The 20,720-nt window shown below is 39.9% G+C and overlaps 2 non-coding genes across 2 annotated transcripts; both read right to left on the reverse strand.

Annotated features, from left to right (window-relative positions):
• Nucleotides 1–13,246: 13,246 nt before the first annotated feature.
• On the reverse strand, nucleotides 13,247–13,411 carry LOC131994496 (U1 spliceosomal RNA). The gene has a single exon (XR_009396786.1). It is a non-coding gene; the product is annotated as a U1 spliceosomal RNA (small nuclear RNA).
• Nucleotides 13,412–17,964: 4,553 nt separating this feature from the next.
• Nucleotides 17,965–18,128, reverse strand: LOC131994493 (U1 spliceosomal RNA). The gene has a single exon (XR_009396783.1). It is a non-coding gene; the product is annotated as a U1 spliceosomal RNA (small nuclear RNA).
• Nucleotides 18,129–20,720: the final 2,592 nt, after the last annotated feature.

The following is a 20,720-nucleotide window of genomic DNA, read 5'->3' on the forward strand; positions in this document are numbered from 1 at the left end:
GAGCCAAGTTGCAGAAAAATGTCGAAGAGCCTAACACAACTCATTGTCCCAAATTTCGGCGAAATCGGACAATAAATGCACCTTTTATGGTCCCAAAACTTAAAATCGAGAGATCGGTCTAAATGGCAGCTATATCCTAATCTGGACCGATCTAAGCCAAATTGAAGAAGAACATCGAAGGGCCCAACACAACTCACTGTCCCAAACTTTGGCGACATCGGACAATAAATGCGCCTTTTATGGGAACAAAGCCTTTAATCGGCAGATCAGTCTATATGGTAGCTATATCCAAATCTGGACCGATCTAAGCCAAATTGAAGAAAAACATTCAAAAGCCCAACACAACTCACTGTCCCAAATTTTGGCGACATCGGATAATAAATGCGCGTTTTATTGGCCCAAAACTTTAAATCTAGAAATCGGTCTATATGGCAGCTATATCCAAATCTGCACCGATTTGAGCTAAGTTGCAGAAAAATGTCAAAGAGCCTAACACAACCCATTGTCCCAAATTTCGGCGAAATCGGACAATAAATGCACCTTTTATGGCCCCGAAACTTAAAATCGAGAGATCGGTCTAAATGGTAGCTATATCCAAATCTGGACCGATCTAAGCCAAATTGAAGAAGAACTTCGAAAGGCCCAACACAACTCACTGTCCTAAATTTTGGCGACATCGGACAATAAATGCGCCTTTTATTGGCCCAAAACCTTAAATCTATAAATCGGTTTATATGGCAGCTATATCCAAATCTGGACCGATCTGTGCCATATTGCAGAAGTATAGCCAGGGGCGTAACATAACACACTGTCCCAAATTTTGGCAAAATCGGGCACTAAATGCGCCTTTAATGGTCGCAAAACCTTAAATCGAGAGATTGGTCTATATGCCAGCTATATCCAAATCGGGACCGATCTGGGCCAAATTGAGGAAGAATGTCGAAGGGCTCAACACAACTCCGCTGGGAGCGGACCCTCCCCCTTGCCCTAATTTTCAGAAACGTCAGATCTCGGGTATGGGTGGTGTGAAAACCTGAAAACAAAAATTTGGTATCCTAATTTCGGATGGTGTACCTAGGGGGGACGCCCCACCTTACAAACAACCAAATATATATATAGATCTATATACATATTTGCCGACCATGGCAATATACGACTCAACTGAAAGGTATTTACGAGTAGAATACGAATCTGATATCAAAATGTGCGACCAAGTATCGGGGTGGTCGCCCCTCCGCCCTAATAACACCCCCAAATAGAACTTATATACTGACCATCGCAATATGGGGCTCAAATAGAAGGTATTTGATATAGGGCTCAAGTCGAAGGTATGGGGCTCAAGTCGAAGGTATTTGGGTCTCAAATAGAAGGTATTTGGGGCTCAAATAGAAGGTATTTGAGTGTATAATACGAATATGATATCCAAATGTGGAACCAAGTGTTTTGAAGGCCGCCCCTTTCCAAAAGGAGCACAAATTTAAGAGCACAGCCATATGAGGGTCAAATGAAAGATCTTTGTAAGTACTCCACGAATCTGATATCAATATGCGGGAAAAAGTTTCTATGGGGCTAACCACCACCCAAATAGGAAGTATTTGCTGACCATTGCAATATGGGGCTCAAATAAGAGGTACTTTGGAGTAGAATACAAAGCTGATATATATTTTCCGGATATATTTGCCGATTATGCAAAAATGAATCTGATATCAACACTCGCGACCAACTGTCTAGGGGACGTTCCACCCCCATAAAAACCCCCAAATAGGACTTTTGCAATAACGGGGTGTTCAAAGTACGTTTGAACATGAAGTCATGTGCACCCATGTGCAGACATGCGTTCACGTATGCACATGACCCACTGTGCATAACGGTACATTGAAGTAAGTTCTTAATCGCTGATTCCGCCTTGACTTCATATTTGTTTACCTGGAATTGTTGCTTGTAGCTTGGAAAGTTGACCGTTTTCGCGGGGTCCAAGTGACAAGCAACAACCAAAAAAAGATCAGTCTCGCTTTTAAATCTCAAACCCGCGCATCGTATTCTCTCCCCCTCAAAGTGAACCCAAGTGAAGTGAAAAGCAAAAAAGTGATCTTACATATATACATATAAACAATCGTTAAAGAAAAGAACATTACAAACAGTGAAACAAAAATTAACAAACTCAATTTTCAGACGTGAAGAAGACACTAAGATACAACATAAACCCACAAGAAGACCCAAAATCAACACAACACATGGTTAAACCATCAAAGTGCGGGACACCAAAAATAAACACAAGTGCGGGCCACTCTACACACCATCAACCAATTCCTATATCCTTAGACCCAAAATCAAAATGTGAAATAACCTACTTACCCTCTAAAATTAAATTTTCCTACTTAAAGCTAAAGTTAAAATTTCCTATCCAAAACTAAAAGTAAAATTCGCTACTTAAACTAAGAATAAATTGTGCTACTTCACCCTAAAAGAAATTAACTACTTAATGCTACACGTACAATTGTCTATCTAAATTTACCTACAACAAAAGACTGAATTCGATTTACTACTTATAAATAATGAAATGAGCAACAAACACAATAAACCATTACAACAGCATTGAATTTTAAACCTAATTCTCCCTCTGATTTTTTATTTCGAAAGGCAAAACCCTTAGTTTGACCCCCAAACATTTGGTCCTTCGAACCGGATAAGTGGTTTTTTTAAATAATTAAAAAACCAAAAATCAAAAAATTTTTCTGTTTTGTGCCCAAAAATAATTCATTTTCATTTCAAAAGACCCAGTGACCGAAACACAAAAAAATTCGCAACAACAAAAGTGCAGTGACCCAACAATTAAAAGCAAATGAAATAGAGAAAAGTGCGAAAAAGGGGTTGGTTACACACAACCGTACATACATACACGTATGGACGGACGGCCAACACAAAAATATCAAAACACATAAAAGATCAGTTTTGGCAATTTATTAAAAACAAAATAATACACAAATCACAAATTAAAAAATATATAGCGGCTCTCAGTGTTCTTCGTTTGGTTGTGGCATTTATTTTATTGAAAATTTGATAAAATATTCCAACCAAATGAAGATCAAAACGAAATAACAAAAGAAAATAATAACCAAATTGCAAAGTGACAATTAAAGTACATAAAGACTCAAATAAAACAAAAACTAATTAAATTAACAGGGTGACCCGTGTAAAAATAAAAATAATTAATTAAATTTTAATGTGCAAAAAATTGACCCCAAAATCATTAGAAGTTGTGGTAAATCAAAAAAGAAGTGTGCAAAAGACCCAAAAAACGTAAAGTGACCCGCACAGTGGAACAGAAGTGGAAAAAAGTGGAATTTCAAAAAAATTATAAAAATCAAAAATTTTTAAATTGTTTAAAGAAGTTTCTTTGTGTTAAATTGGAAAAAAAGAGCTAAAAAATTGAAAAATTTAACAATTTATCGTCCAACCCAAAATTTATGTTAATTTTTTCTACATATTTTGAAAAATTTTTTTTTCTCTAAAAATCATAAATTTTTCAGTATTTTAACTTAAAAAACAAATTAGAGTGTTAAAACAGAATTATGGGTTGCTCGATAAATTTGTAAATTTTATCCCAAACTAATTCTTTCTTTTTCTATCACACATAAAATATTGTGCATTTTCAAAAAACCCCAACAAAATCAAATTCGTGCGTTCCGTGTAAAAACACAAAAACAAAAAATCTACGCTCTGGGATAAAAACGGAAAAACCCGCTACAACGGTTAAATTCCCAAAACTTCATCAAATCAAAAACACTAAAACAACAAAATCCAAGACTCTAACGACACAAAGCTACAAAAATTGCAAAAGGCGCCAACACACAATTCTGGACCCAAGCCAAGCGCCCACCTACACACACACACACATACACACACATCAAAAAAGAAGCTTCAAAGTGAGTACCATTTTGGTTTTCTATTAAAGTGCGCTTGGGTATTACGTCATACATAACCTTTTTTTCAAAAAAGGAAAAGTTCATACATTTACCCAGCGTACTTTAATATTGTTTTTGATCGTTTTCTGATTATGAATCGCTAATTCGGTTGTCTGATAAATTTTGACCCAATTAATTTTGACCCAAATTAATTTGATCCAAGTGAATTTGACCCAATATAGCAGACCCTACTTTCAAGGCAGTGTGTAGGATTTTCGGGACAGACATCCACGAGATTTTTTGTTGAAATTTTCTATAAAGAAAAGGAAAAGTGTCTAAGAAAAATCGAAGTGCTTTTAGAAAAGAAGAAGTTTTTTTATCAAGAATTGTTTTTGTGTGAGAAATAACGAAAATAATATTGCGTGCTGGCCTCATTTGTCTTCGAAATTTTAAAACTTCATTCTATTGCACAAATTTAAGTGGAAACGGTCGGAAAGGACTGTGGTTGTTTGTGCAATCCTTTGTTGTTTTTTATACAGAAAGCAAATTGACCCAACGAGTCAAAGCAGTATTATTGTAAAGAATCATCTAGTTCTGTATGCCAAATTTTGAAAAGTGAAAGTTTAATTTTTTTTGGAGAAAAATAAATTTTTTTTGCAACTTTAATTCGAGCGGAATTAAATTGCTGGTGTATTGCGATTTGAAAGGAAAATTTTTCTTACAATTTTTTGCGGCTATTGTATAATCGATATCATCAGAAATATTAACCTGTTTTTTTTCTAGTGACCCAGATAAAACATTTATTACGAATTTTGTAAAAAGTTTCAGGTTTGACCCTTAGATATTTGACCCATCATCAAGACACACATTTTTTTTTTCTCGCATTAGGTTTTTTTGAAATAGATTTGATTTCTACAAATAACCAGTTTTTTTTTTAGGACATTTTGTTGTAAAATTTTCCTTGGTTTTATAGTTTTTTGACCCTATTTAAAACATATACAAGCCAATTACAAAATGGATAAGAATTTACGCGAAAGATTTGTAAACTGTGTGGATGATTTAGTGGATTTTGAGACCGTTTACTCCGCGGCTAAGTCGGATGATAATATACATTCGTTAGAAATCACGCGGGTAGAACTCAATTCTTTATGGGATCAAATCAAGAAGGCATACTTAGATTGTAGGGATCGCATTCCGGAAAAGGATGAGACACCTATAGATAAAACTAAGCTTCGAAATAGCTACAAACAGGCACTAGAAACTTATAAACGGTGTTTAAGCTCTCTTAACGGAGAAATTTTGGCCCTTAACGAGCAACAAGATCAAGAAAAACAGGAGAGAATATCGATGACCCAACAGCGAGACACTAATGATTTTTCACCAGCTCTAAGATTGCCGCCCTGTGACACAGATGTTTTTAAAGGGGGATATCGCGAATGGCCTACCTTTAGGGATTTATTTTCAGCAATTTACATTAACAATTCAAAATTAAGTAAAGTCGAGAAGTTGTTTCACTTAACCCAGAAAACAGCAGGAGAAGCCCGCGAAATAATTTCCAATGTTCCACTGACCCATGAGGGTTTCGACATAGCGTGGAGAAATCTCGTTCATAGGTACGAAAATAAACGCATGCAGGTAAATGAGCAATTGCGAGCTCTTTTTAATTTACCTTCGGTTTCCGTTGATAGCGCGTCAACAATCCAGAAATTACAGCGCACTATAGGTAGTTGTACCCAAACTTTACAGACCCTTGAAGTAGAAACGGGGGGATGGGACCCAATCTTAGTTTATCTTGTGTCAACCAAACTACCAAGAATATTTTTAGAAGAATTCGAAAGCAGCCTAGCAGATTGTTCGTCTCTTCCATCGTGGAATCAACTAGATGTATTTTTGACCCATAAATTCAAGACCCTAGAATCAGTCGGCAATATCAAGCCACAATATTCGAGATATAATCAACCCAGATCGGAGTACGATAAGCGGGAAAAGCGAGTTAATAGTTTTCAAACAAATGTAAATCCCAATTTCAAGAACACGGGCTCAAGACCCAGCAACAACACACAATCACACTATAATGCTCAGAATAACAAACCGGTTTGTCAACTTTGTAAATCCAATCATTCTTTGCGAGAATGTCCTCAATTTCTAGAAAGGTCGATCAACGATCGAATAAACATTGTTAAGACCAGTCATCTTTGCTATAACTGCCTTTCTTCGGATCATGGAGTCAGGGAGTGTAAAAGTCGTTTTAGTTGTAGGGAATGTAGTCAACGACACCACAGTTTGATACATAAAGGCAACCAGACCCAGTACCCTACAACAGGCACACTCCAACGAGACGGAGCACGACCCAGCACAAGTGCTGCCGCTCTCAACACTTTAGTTCAACCCGGTAGACAGGAAGCACGACCTAGCACCAGTGCTACTGATCCTACCACCCTAGCTCAACCGGTTAGCGAATACGCACGCCCTAGTACCAGTGCTGCCGCTTTAACCACCCTAGTACAACCATCGGTATCGCCAAATATACAGTCCACACCTTGTTTAGAAGCACCTTGTTCAACGACTTTGACACTTCAGGAAATCAGACCCACTCCGCAACCCAAAGAGACACTTTTGTTCACAGCAATAGTTCAAATCAAATCTAGAGGACATAGATATGATGCCAGGGCAATCATCGATCCTGGGTCACAATCAACTTTCATTTCAGAGAAAATTAGAAACAAACTACAACTTCCAACAGTTAAGAATTTAATTCACGTCACAGGTTTAAGCGACGCAGTTTCTGAAACATCGACAAAAGCTTGCGTCTTCAATCTTTGCTCACGAGTAAATCCTAGTTTTGAGCTGGAGGTTTGGGCACCAGTCTTAAAGACCCTACCTTCTCATTTACCAACACACGATTTAAGGCAAAATCAATTTGGAGATTTTGCACACCTTAGTCTCGCGGACCCTCGATTCTTTGAAAGTCGACCCGTGGACATGTTAATCGGATTAGATATTGGACCCCTTATATACACAAAAGGCGGTACTATGAAATCCTGTGGATCACTTTTAGCGCAGGACACCGTTTTTGGGTGGATCATAGGAGGACCCATTACGGAAGACCCTAAATCCGACAGACAAATCACACTTTATAGTGCATCATCATTGGAAAAGATAATCACTCGCTTTTGGGAGGTGGAAGAGACCCCAAAAAAGGTTTTGAGGTCAGCAGAAGATATTTATTGCGAAAATAATTACAAAAATACAACACGACGTAATGAGGCGGGGAGATATATCGTAACTTTACCTTTTAAAAGCTGTTCAGAGATCGGTTCATCTAGGAACATCGCATTGGCACAGTTTCATAGAATGGAGAAAAAGTTGTCTAAGACCCCAGATATTAAAGCACATTATGATGCAGCCATATTAGAGTATTTGGAATTAGGACACATGAGGAAGGTAGACCCAAACAGCGTATACAAGACCCCTCACTACTACTTACCTCACCATGCAGTTATCAAACCAGATAGGGTTACCACAAAACTTAGAGTGGTTTTTAACGCATCTAGCCCAACATCAAACAAGAAAAGTCTTAATGATATCTTACATACAGGACCCATACTTCAGCAAGACCTTGTCGTACAAGTGTTGAACTGGAGATTTTTTAAGTACGTCTTCAATGCAGACGTGACAAAGATGTATCGTCAGATCTTAGTAGACCCCAATCAAACAGCATTTCAAAGGATCCTCTTTCGCAAATCAGAAAACCACCCAATTGAGGATTACGAACTCTTAACTGTTACCTTCGGCATAAATTGCGCCCCATTTTTAGCGATTAGGACCCTTCTCCAGTTAGCAGAAGACGTGAAAGATTCTCATCCGTTAGGATCAAGAATTATTAAAGAAAATTTATATGTCGATGATGTATTAGCGGGCGGACACTCCATAGAAGAAGCTACAGCAGCTAGGAAAGAATTAGCCTCCGCATTAGAATCAGCTGGTTTCAGGCTAAGAAAATGGGCGTCAAATGACACACGTTTGTTAAAGGATTTAAATGAAGACATGCTTCTTCCAATAGATTGGTTAAATATTTCCGAAGCTTCTTCGACAAAGACCCTAGGAATTCGTTGGAATATATCAGGTGATAATTTCACTTTTACGGCCCCTACAGTTGAAGAAAAGCAAATGAGCACCAAGCGAGAAGTATTATCAACGATAGCAAGGTTTTTCGACCCATGTGGATGGTTAGCGCCAGTAATTGTTGTAGCCAAGTTAATCATGCAGCAGGTTTGGCTAGATAAGGTAGAATGGGATGACTCGTTGAAGCCAGTGACTCAAATGAACTGGAATAACTTTGTGAGAGGCAGCCATTCTATAGACACTGTATCGATACCAAGATGGGTTCGGTTTACACCTGCTAGTATTGTGGAGATACATGGATTCTGCGACGCGTCAGAAAGCGCATATGCAGCCACAATTTATATACGCGTTGAACACATCGATAAAACTGTAGACACTTTTCTTCTAGCAGCCAAGACCCGAGTAGCCCCAGTTAAGAAAATCTCTCTGCCAAGGTTAGAATTATGCGGTGCAGTTATGTTGTCAAGGTTAGCAAATGCCATTGTGCCTAAGCTTCGATTATCAAAGTTTACGACCCATTTCTGGACCGACTCTACAATCGTTCTAGCCTGGCTACAAAAGCCACCATGCTCATGGAGCGCTTTCGTTGGTAACAGGGTTTCAGAGATATTAGAGAACGTCGGTGGTGAGCATTGGAAACATGTTGACTCAGAATATAATCCTGCAGATGTGGCAAGTCGTGGCTGTTCTCCTGACGACTTAATATCTCATAATTTATGGTGGACGGGACCCCAGTGGCTCAAATTGCCGCATGATCAGTGGCCGCAAGACCGAGTTAATACAGACACTAATCTTGAAGCAAAACAAGTTAAAGTATTCGCAACAGGCACTTTTGATGACCCTTTGACTCGATTTTCGTCTTTAGCTAGAGCATATCGTGTTTTGTCTTACGCAGTTAGGTTCTGGCGTAACACAGGTTCAACTAGATCCTCACTTAAAATTTCATCGCAAGAAATAACCAGCCCAGAGCTCATAGACACAAAGATGCGTCTTATAGTGGCAACTCAGAAACATTACTTCGTTGAGGAATACAGTTCTTTGACCCAAAAGAAAAGGCTTTCACCTAGAAGTAGTCTTTTACCATTCAACCCCTTCATAGATAGAAAAGGAGTAATTAGATCCAATGGTCGTTTAGTTCAATCGCCAGCTTTGACGTACAGCGAACGTCATCCAATCTTAATCCCATATGATTCGCGATTTGCACTCCTTCTAGTGGAATTTGTTCATAAAGTCTCAATGCACGGAGGCAATCAACTTATGACCCGGCTCATCCGTACGGAGTTTTGGATATTCAGATTGAAACAGTTGATCAAGAAAGTTATACACAATTGCAGAGTTTGTACCCTATATCGATTAAAGACTCAGACCCAAATTATGTCATCTCTTCCACCCGAGCGTACTACTTTATCCAGACCCTTTACGAATACAGGGGTAGATTTTGCAGGACCCTTCGGAATCAAAAGCTTAACAGCACGAGCGTGTTTAATAACCAAGGGTTATATCTGCATATTTGTTTGTTTTGCGACAAAAGCCATCCACTTAGAAGCAACAAGTGATTTATCGACTCAATCATTTCTGGCGGCATTAGCTCGTTTCATAGGAAGGAGAGGGTGCCCAGAAAAGATATATTCCGACAATGGAAAGAATTTTATAGGCGCAGCAGAAATGCTCAAGAAAGATCAGAAAGAGTTTATGAAAAGTTTACAGAGCAGCGCCATTCAGCAACATGCTCATCAGAATTTAGAGTGGAAATTTATTCCTCCAGGAGCTCCCCATATGGGGGGATTGTGGGAGGCAGGAGTTAAATCATTCAAGATACACCTTAAGAAGTCTATGCCCAAAATGAACTTCACGTTCGAAGAACTGTCAACCATATTGGCACGTATCGAGGCCTGCCTCAATTCACGACCCCTTAGTCCAGCTTCTGAAGACCCTAACGATTTAGCACCCTTGACCCCAGCTCACTTCCTTATAGGCTCTTCCCTTTTGACCCCGGCAGAACCCGACATCTCAGAGGAGGACATAACGCTTGCAAATCGGTGGAAGAGATTAAAGATTATATCCCAAAACTTTTGTCAGAGGTGGAAGTCAGAGTACTTAAATGAGCTTCACCGTAGATACAAATGGAAGTATCAGCAAGATAACATACAGGTCAATGATTTAGTTGTCATCAGGGATGAGAGATATCCCACCGAGTGGAAGTTAGGACGAGTTTTTAAAACATACCCCGGTGTTGATCAGAACACTCGAGTTGTAGATATTCGAACTTCCAATGGCATAGTCAGTCGACCCATAACTAAGATTGTCAAATTATTCTCAGACACCCCTAGCAATTCATAATCACATCAAAACACGGTACTCACGAGATTTTGGTTACAGATAATGGCCGGATATTTACCTCGCCCAGAGTCCCCACGACCCGCCAGACCCACACGCCCTCGCTTCGACCCACGGGAACCCAGGTATCGCCCCGCATCTTGGCAGTATGCCTGTGGCCTCTGCCAGGAGGACCACGCCATACGGTCATGCCCGCGGTTCCGGCAAATGACACCGTATCAGAGATACGAGACAGTTGAGAGACGGAGTTACTGTCGGAACTGTCTGGCGCGCAGCCATCTGGCCCCAGACTGCCCCGTGGTCACTGCCTGCCGAACATGCGACTACCGCCATCACACAATGCTGCATGGGGCCCCACAGCTTAGGGAGACATACGGCAGCTACAGCCCGCCCCCAATGGAGATTGCCAACCCACGGCAACTTGCAATCGAACCAGCCAACCAGATGCCCATCGTCCAAGGCCCTCCCCCGGTCGAGATACCTTACAGCCGGGCCACTGTTTTTGTACCCACGGCGATGGTGGAATTGGCACCCGAGGAGCAGGACGATTGGGCTGGGGTACGGGTACCTTTGTGCCAGGCATCGACCATCACCCGAATCGCGGCAGCCACAGTAACTCGCCTGGGGATACCAACGAGAGAGCGCAGAGGGCACCGTCTGGCAACAATAAGACTTCGGTCAAGGCATGCGTCGAGGAGGACCATGTATACCATCCGGGCAGTGGTGACCCGGGATTTGCCGCGACGACCCTATTCAGATCCCATCATTCCCGACCCCACAAGCAGCCTAAGATCCCTTTCTTTGGCAGATGCTGACCCTAGGGGCAACGAACCAATCGATGTAGAGGTAGGGGCCGATGCCTACGCCCACCTCCGGAGGAGTGGTGTTGTACAACCCGGATTGGGAGCCGTCTTCGCCCAGGAGACAGATTGGGGATACGTGTTCGTCGGCCCAGTCACCTCACAGGCAAGAAACCAAAATTAAAAAGGTAAGATGTCACTTCGTCACTTGGAGGGGGAGAATGTTCAAAGTACGTTTGAACATGAAGTCATGTGCACCCATGTGCAGACATGCGTTCACGTATGCACATGACCCACTGTGCATAACGGTACATTGAAGTAAGTTCTTAATCGCTGATTCCGCCTTGACTTCATATTTGTTTACCTGGAATTGTTGCTTGTAGCTTGGAAAGTTGACCGTTTTCGCGGGGTCCAAGTGACAAGCAACAACCAAAAAAAGATCAGTCTCGCTTTTAAATCTCAAACCCGCGCATCGTATTCTCTCCCCCTCAAAGTGAACCCAAGTGAAGTGAAAAGCAAAAAAGTGATCTTACATATATACATATAAACAATCGTTAAAGAAAAGAACATTACAAACAGTGAAACAAAAATTAACAAACTCAATTTTCAGACGTGAAGAAGACACTAAGATACAACATAAACCCACAAGAAGACCCAAAATCAACACAACACATGGTTAAACCATCAAAGTGCGGGACACCAAAAATAAACACAAGTGCGGGCCACTCTACACACCATCAACCAATTCCTATATCCTTAGACCCAAAATCAAAATGTGAAATAACCTACTTACCCTCTAAAATTAAATTTTCCTACTTAAAGCTAAAGTTAAAATTTCCTATCCAAAACTAAAAGTAAAATTCGCTACTTAAACTAAGAATAAATTGTGCTACTTCACCCTAAAAGAAATTAACTACTTAATGCTACACGTACAATTGTCTATCTAAATTTACCTACAACAAAAGACTGAATTCGATTTACTACTTATAAATAATGAAATGAGCAACAAACACAATAAACCATTACAACAGCATTGAATTTTAAACCTAATTCTCCCTCTGATTTTTTATTTCGAAAGGCAAAACCCTTAGTTTGACCCCCAAACACGGGGTTTAAATGAAAGGTATTTGAGACTAGAAAACGAATTTGATGTCCAACTTTGAGACCAATGGCTATATGGGGTTCAAAAAAATGATATTGAGAGTAAAGCACGATGCTGATTTATTTTCAGGGCTATGTTTTTGGGAAACAACCCCACTCCCCAAAACACACCTAAATCGGACATATTTACCGACCAGGTCAATGTGGGGCTCAAATGAAAAGTATTGGCGAGTAGACCATGAAATTGATAGTCATTTTCGGGACCAATTTTCTGACGGTCTACCACTTCCCCCCACAAACATCAATTATTCATTGACCATCCTAATATGGGGCTCAAGTAAAAGTAGTGAGGAGTGGAAAACGAATCTGATATCCAAATGTGAGACCATGTATCTGCCCCTTCCCCAAGAATACAAATATAGTGACCAAATGAAAGGTGTTTGAGATTAGAAAACGAATATGATAACCAATTTTGGGGCCAAGTATGTGAGGTATGGGGTTAAAATTAATGGTACATGAGAGAAGAGCACGATGCGGATTTTTTTTTTATAGGGCCAAATGTCCGGGGACCAACTCACCCGAAAACACCTATAAATCAGACTTACATATTTACGGGTCAAGGCAATATTGGACTCAAATGAAAGGTATTTGGGAGTTGATGACGAAATTAATACCCACTTACGGGACCACGTTTCTGGGGGTCCACATCACCCCCTTAAACCCACCCCAACCGCCACCCAGGGAGCCTTCTTACTCCCAAAATCCCCATGAGAATATAGGGCTTAAATAAAGTCTCTTTATAGTGGAGTACATCTAACATCCAAACTGAAATGACCCTAAACCCGTTGAGCGAATTCATAAATCAGTAAAGATATAGTAAAGATATTATGGTATTCACTATTTAACTTCCTGAGGCCATTAAAAGTTTAAATTTCTAGCCCTTGTGATATTTTAATTCTTGCTCAAATTAATTTGTCAATCGGGACGGCGCGTACGCCATTCCCGGCTATCAAAAATTTCACGCACGAGTTATTCACATTAGGAATAATCGCGGAGGTCAACTCAATCGTAAGTGCAATGATCGAGCCTCACTCCGGGGGAACCGCCTTCATGATCACGGTAACCCCTACGCCAGGTAAGTATGCTTTCGTCAGCACAACATGAACCTCTTAACATCGCCAAACCATGAAGTAAATGAGAATAAATGAAAATAAGTGAAGATTACAAAGCATTTAGTATCGCCATAAAGAGGACTTTGAAAATGGAAAACACCATTGGCTCTAAACCTTGATGGTTGTTTGGTCATGCGCTCAACCACCAAAAGGGAAATGTGAAAAATTGGCAATGGCATCAACCACCACATTCTCATATACCCCAGCACATGGACTGTTAAAGATAGTAAATAATGGTACGAAAGGGAAAATGGGAAACAAGATTTTTTTTTATTTTGACATGTCTAACACAATTTCGTTGGAAAAATCCATAGAGTTATGTTCTGTGCGTATAAGCAATGCATCTGAATAAACATTCTTTGGAAGGATATGATATTTACAGAAGAAGGAAAAGATATGTAAATAGCAGAGAAACAAAATGAAGACCAAGCAAAATGCCCTAAAACCGCGAAAATATTCATTTAATTGTAAATAAATATCTATGTAGTAAAATGTATTAACAACTTAAAATTGGATCTATAACATTGCGGAACAAAATTCGACTTTAACGAAAATAACAGGAAAAGATGCAGGGATTATGAAAGAAGAAGCAAAAGGAGAAAACACTTGTCTCGCCATTTTGATAGTAAATATAGAAAAATAACCAAACAAGAGGAGGAATTTTCCCCCTTCTGGACATTTTTCTACATATTCGCTAAGGACATTTTAGGTGTCCGTGTGTCTGTCCGTCCGTCTATCCGTCTGTCCGTCCGTCTATCCGTCTGTCCGTCCGTCTATCCGTCTGTCCGTCCGTCTGTTGTAATCACTCTAGAGCCTTCAAAAATTGAGACATTGAGCTGAAATTTGGCACAGATACGTCTTTTTGATGGACGCTGGTTAAGATCTTGAACAGGCCAAATCCGACCATATTTAGATATAGCTGCTATATACACCTATTTTTCGGTAAAGGGTCTAATGCCCATAAATGCTTTATTTTTCATCCGATTTCGCTTCGATCCGATTTGAAACAGTGAGTAGTTTTAGGCCTCCCGACATTTGACCCAAATATGGACCATATTTGTGTCAGATGTCGGGAGATGTTGGACTATATTCATATATAGCTACCATATATACCGATCTGTCGATAAAGGGTTTGAAGCCCATAAATCTTTATTTATAACCCGATTTCGCTGAAATTTGAAACATAGGGTTATTTTAAGCCTCCTGATATCTGACCTAAATATGGATCAAATCGGACTATATTTAAGTATAGCAACCATATAGACCGATCTCGCGATAAAGGGTCTGAAGACCATAAAAGCTTTACTTTTTATCCGATTTCGCTGAAATTTGAAGCAGTGAGTTGTTCTGAGCCTCCCAATATCCAACCTTAATATGGTTCAGATCGGTTTATATATTCTACAATATTGAATAGTGACTTATATATATTGGACCACTCAATGTCAAGTTATCCAATTTTCACCGGATTGTGACAACAGGGAGTTTACATACATATATACCCGAGGTGGTGGGTATCCAAAGTTCGGCTCGGCCGAACTTAATGCCTTTTAATACCCTCCACCACAGGATGGGGGTATACTAATTTCGTCATTCTGTTTGTAACTACTCGAAATATTCGTCTGAGACCCCATAAAGTATATATATTCTTGCTCGTCGCGACATTTTATGTCGATCTAGCCATGTCCTTCCGTCTGCCCGTCCGTCTGTTTGTCGAAAGCACGCTAACTTCCGAAGGAGTAAAGCTAGCCGCTTGAAATTTTGAACAAATACTTCCTATTAGTGTAGGTCAGTTGGTATTGTAAATGGGCCATATCGGTTCATGTTTTGATATAGCTGCCATAGAAACCGATCTTGGGTCTTGACTTCTTGAGCCTCTAGAGTGCGCAATTCTTATCCGATTTGAATGAAATTTTGCACGACATATTTTGTTACAATATCCAAAAACTGTGCCAAGTATGGTTCAAATCGGTCGATAACCTGATATAGCTGTCATATAAACCGATCTTGGATCTTGACTTCTTGAGCCTCTAGAGGTCGCATTTCTTATCCGAGTGGAATGAAATTTTGCACGACGTGTTTTGTTATGATGTCCAACAAGTGTGCGAAGTATAGTTCAAATCGGTTCATAACCTGATATAGCTGCCATATAAACCGATCTTGGGTCTTGACTTCTTGAGCCTCTAGTGTGCGCAATTTTTATCCGATTTGAATGAATTTTTGCACGAAGTATTTTGTTATGATGTCCAACAACTATGCCAAGTATGGTTCAAATCAGTTCATAACTGATATAGCTGTCATATAAACAGATCTAGGGACTTGACTACTTGAGTTTCTAAAGGGCGCAATTCCTATCCGATTTGGCTGAAATTTTGCATGACGTATTTTATTTTTACTTTCAACAACTGTGTCAAATAAGGTTTAAATCGGTTCATAATCTGATATAGCTGCCATATAAACCGATCTGTGATCTTGACTTCTTGAGCCTCTAGAGGTCGCAATTATTATCCGATTTGCCTGAAATTTTGTACGACGGATCCTCTCTTGACCATCAACATACGTGTTTATTATGGTCTGAATCGGTCTATAGCCCGATACAGCTCCCATATTAATCGATCTCTCTATTTTACTTCTTGAGCCCCCAAAGGGCGCAATTCTTATTCGAGTTGGCTGAAATTTTACACAGATCTCCAACATATAATTTGATTGCGCTCCAAACCGGACCTTATCTTGATATCGCTCTAATAGCAGAGTGTATTAGAGTGTAAATATACACAAAGTGTATTTTTTTGGACGTCTTAATATGTGTGCAAAATTTCATTGAAATCGGTGCAGATTTAGATATAGCTCCCATATATATTTTTCTTCCGATATGTCGTTTTGAAGCTGTGAGAGCCACAATTTTGGTCCGATCTTTACCAAATTTAGCATGAGATATTTGGTGTGACGTCTTAATACATGTGCAAAATTTCATCTAAATTGGTTCAGATTTAGATATAGCTCCCATATATATTTTTCTTCCGATATGTCGTTTTGAAGCTGTAGAAGGCACAATTTTGGTCCGATCTTTACCAAATTTCGTACGAAGTGCTTTTTGTGACGTCCCAATATGTGTGCAAAATTTTATCAGAATCGGACCAGATTTATATATGCAAATGCAAGTTTTGCCCATGAACATTCCACTAAGGAACAGGGGCCAACTTCTCACATATCAATGAGTGCACTCCGATTCGTGTTTAAGCTCAATGATAAGGGGCCTCCTTTTTATAGCCGAGTCCGATCGGCGTGCCGCAGTGCGACACCTCTTTGGAGAGAAGTTTTACACGGCATAGTACCTCACAAATGTTGCCAGCATTAGGAGGGGAAAACCAATTTTTTCTAATGGCCTCGCCAGAATTCGAACCCAGGCGTTCAGCGTCATAGGCGGACATGCTAACCTCTGCGCTACGGTGGCCTCCTAGATTTATATATAGCTCCCATATATAACTTTCATCCGATATGGTCTTTTAAGGCTGTAAAAGCAGAAAACACCCCCAAACTGACATTAAGGCCAATCTGGACAATATGGGATTCTAGCGAAAGGTATTTGAGAGCAGTGTTGCCACTCAAGAAAATTATTTCCTACCAAAAGTTAAGAAAAATCCTACCAGACGCGATCCAAACCAACCAAATCTTCTACAAGCCAAGAATGTGGTATATGGTTTTATATCTACCAACGAACAGTTGACCATTTTGTTGTTCCCTGGTCAACACATCAAAATATACATTTTAAAACCTATAAAGTCGATGGTTAAAGGACTCAAATCAACATCTTCGAAATTGGTGTTTTTTTGTGTATTCTGGAAGACAAATACCGGATGCACCTGCCTTCAAAATGTCAGGTAAATACAGATACAAATGACGTCCTCCGAGACGTCGATCTCTTGGCACCACCGACAGATGTCATCATTTCTGGTGTCAATACAAGACTTATGTTAACATCACTTATTATGTCCTGTTATAATTCAAATAACCATACTCAGATGTGCCTTTTCCATTGCCTATGTTCGATTTCGAGCGTTCGTCCCACAGAAGCTTTGTTTGTTCGGCTGTTGAATTCCAGCGATTTAACCATGTATCCTTATAACGCTCCTTAATTCCATGGAAAATTTTCGATAGTGTTCCACTATTGACACAAGAGCAAGGGCACGCGATCTCGCAAGCATGCCCGCCTTCTCATCTACTATGATATCCTTATGTCCGGGAACCCAGCCTAAGACCAGATTATGATTTCTCTGAAGATAATTTTTCTCGACAGCGACCCAAAACTTTAGATCTTATTTTCGCACCAGCTAAAGCCTTCAATGCTTCTTGACATCGCTGTAGATACAGATGTTAGATCGATCTAAAACCTCTGGATAGCACAATCACTGCCGCCCTAGTGTTATCGCATAGACCTCTACCTGCAAATTGCTTGCTTTTCCTTAAAGACATTAGAGTACATCAGTATAATCTTTTAGATTGTAATCGGTCAAATTTATTAATTTGTTCGGGACGGCGCGTACGCCATTCCCGGCTATCAAAAATTGCACGCACGAGTTATTCACATTAGGAATAATCGCGGAGGTCAACTCAATCGTAGTGCAATGATCGAGCCTCACTCCGGGGGAACCGCCTTCATGATCACGGTAACCCCTACGCCAGGTAAGTATGTTTTATTCAGCTCATCATTCACCTCTTAACCGCTATGATTCATGAGGTGAATGAGAAAAATTAACACATCATGAAACCTTTCAGCATCCAAGCGAAATATTTTGAATACATGTTGTTCATATTTTTTCCCTTAATGTTACAGATGAAATTTAAGGTCACGTTTGGTGGTGGTAAGGAAAGTCATGCGCATAGCATAGCCAGGCAGAAAGTAGAAAGCATGTGGTATTGAATATTGCCTACTTTTATTTTGAAGTGTATTGCTTCATCCCTGTTTTGTGATGCCGCATTTACACTACCTCGAGCCAAAGCAACCACAAAGTGTTGTACAAAAAAGGTTAACTACCTATAAGACATAAGTTTAAATGTTGAGATGAACACCCATAGAGGGAAAATATATTCAGCATCAACAAACATGGACGGACATTAGAGGGGGTTAAACAATTAAACTAACAATTTATTACATGGAGCGTATAATTTATAAAATGAATTATTTTGCAGTTGATAAACTCTTCGGGAATCTAAAAATGTTTGGCTGCATGCCTTGGAAGTGAGAGAAGGCCATCTTCGTAACAAGTGGTTGTTAGTACATAAAATCCATCAACATAAACTCAGGATGACCCGAATCATCTGAGGTTTTTTGATGCATTTGAAAAAATCCATTTCAATTGCTATTGCGATAACTGTAGTACCAAAATAAAATAAAACAAGTTAAAAGGTGTGAACTTAACACCGAACTTTGGATACCCACCACCCAGGATATAATTATCATGCTATTTTACTACCATATCCATAGTTATGTCTAAATAAGGGCTGGTCTCAATCATATTTTACTCAGGTCCCTAGAATTTTTATACAAGAAACAGTTTCAGCAAAATTAGGCAAGAAATCTCCTTTTTTATGGCATTAAGACCCCAATTTAGAAGTTCAGTCTATATGACAGCTATATCTGCATAGTCTAATGTGATTCATATTTGGGTCAGATGTTGGGAGGCTTAAAATAGCTCACTATTTCAAATTTCAACGAAATCCGGCAATAAATACAGCTTTCATGGGCTTCAGACCCTTAATCAGCATATCGGTCCATATGGTAGCTACATTTAAATATAGTCCAATCTGAACCATGTTTAACTCCGAAGTCGCGAGGCTTCAACAAAACTCACTGCTTCAAATTTAGGTTGGTTATCGGGAGGCTTAAAACAACTCACTGTTTCAAATTTCAGCAAAATCGGGTAATAAATAAACCTTTTATGGGCTTCAGACCCTTTATCGACAGAGCGGTCTATATGGCAGCTATATCAAAATATAGTCCGATTTGAACCATATTTGGGCCAGTTGTTGAGAAGCTTTACTCTACCCACTTTTTCAAATTTCAGCAAAATCGGATGAAAAATATAGCTTTTATGGGCTTCACACCCTTTATCGGGAGAGAGGTCTATATGGCAGCCATAACCATATATAGTCCGATCTGAACTAAATTTAGGTCGAATGTCGAGAGGTTGAAGATTACTCCCTGTTTCAATTTTCAGCGAAATCGGACAGTAAAGAAAGCTTTTATGGGCTTTAGATCCTTAATCGGCAGATCGGTCTATATGGCAGCTATATCGAAATATAGGGCGATCTGAACCATGGGTCCAAAGCAGGGATGCCTAAAACTACTCCCTGTTTCAACTTTTAGCGAAATCTGATTAAAAATAAAGGATTTATGGGCTCAGACCCTTTATCACCAGATCGGCCTATATAGCAGCTATATCCAAATATGGTCCGATTTGGCCCGTTTAAAAAGACGTATCTGTGCCAAATTTCAGCTCAATATCTCAATTTTTGAAGGCTGTGGAGTGATTACAACAGACGGACGGATAGACAGACGGGAGGACGGACAGACAGACGGGCGGACGGAAAGACGGGCGGACGGACAGACAGGCGGACGGACAGACAGTCGGAGCTGAAATATTGCACAGATTCTTTTTTTGTCCATAAGCAGATTAAGTTCGAAGATGGGTTATATCGGACTATAACTTGATATAGCCCCCCCAAAGGCCGATCCGCAGATTTATGGTCTTAGGCCCATAAAAGCGACATTTTTTATCCGATTTTGCTGAAAATTGCGGCAGTGAGTTGTGTTGTACCCCTCGACATACTTCGTCAATTTGGCGCAGATCGGCCTAGATTTGGATATAGCTGCCATATAGACCGATCCATCGATTTAGGGGTTTTGGCCCATAAAAGCCACATTTATTAGCCAATTTTGCTGAAATTTGGGACAGTGAGTTGTGTAAGGCCCTTCGACATACTGGGTCAATGTGGCTCAAATCGGTATAGATTTGGATATAGCTGCCATATAGACCGATCCTCCGAACTAGGGTCTAAGGCCCATTAAAGCCACATTTATTATCCGATTTTGTTGAAATTTGGGACAGTGAGTTGTGTTAGGCCCTTCGACATTCTCCATTAATTTGGCACAGATCGGTTCAGATTTGGGTATAGCTGCCATATAGACCGATCCACCGATTAAGGGTCTTAGGCTCATAAAAGCGACATTTATTATCCGATTTTGCTTAGATTTGGGACAGTGCTTTCTGTTAGGTTCTTCG

Source organism: Stomoxys calcitrans, chromosome 1 (assembly GCF_963082655.1).
Source record: "Stomoxys calcitrans chromosome 1, idStoCalc2.1, whole genome shotgun sequence".
NCBI lineage: Eukaryota > Metazoa > Arthropoda > Insecta > Diptera > Muscidae > Stomoxys > Stomoxys calcitrans.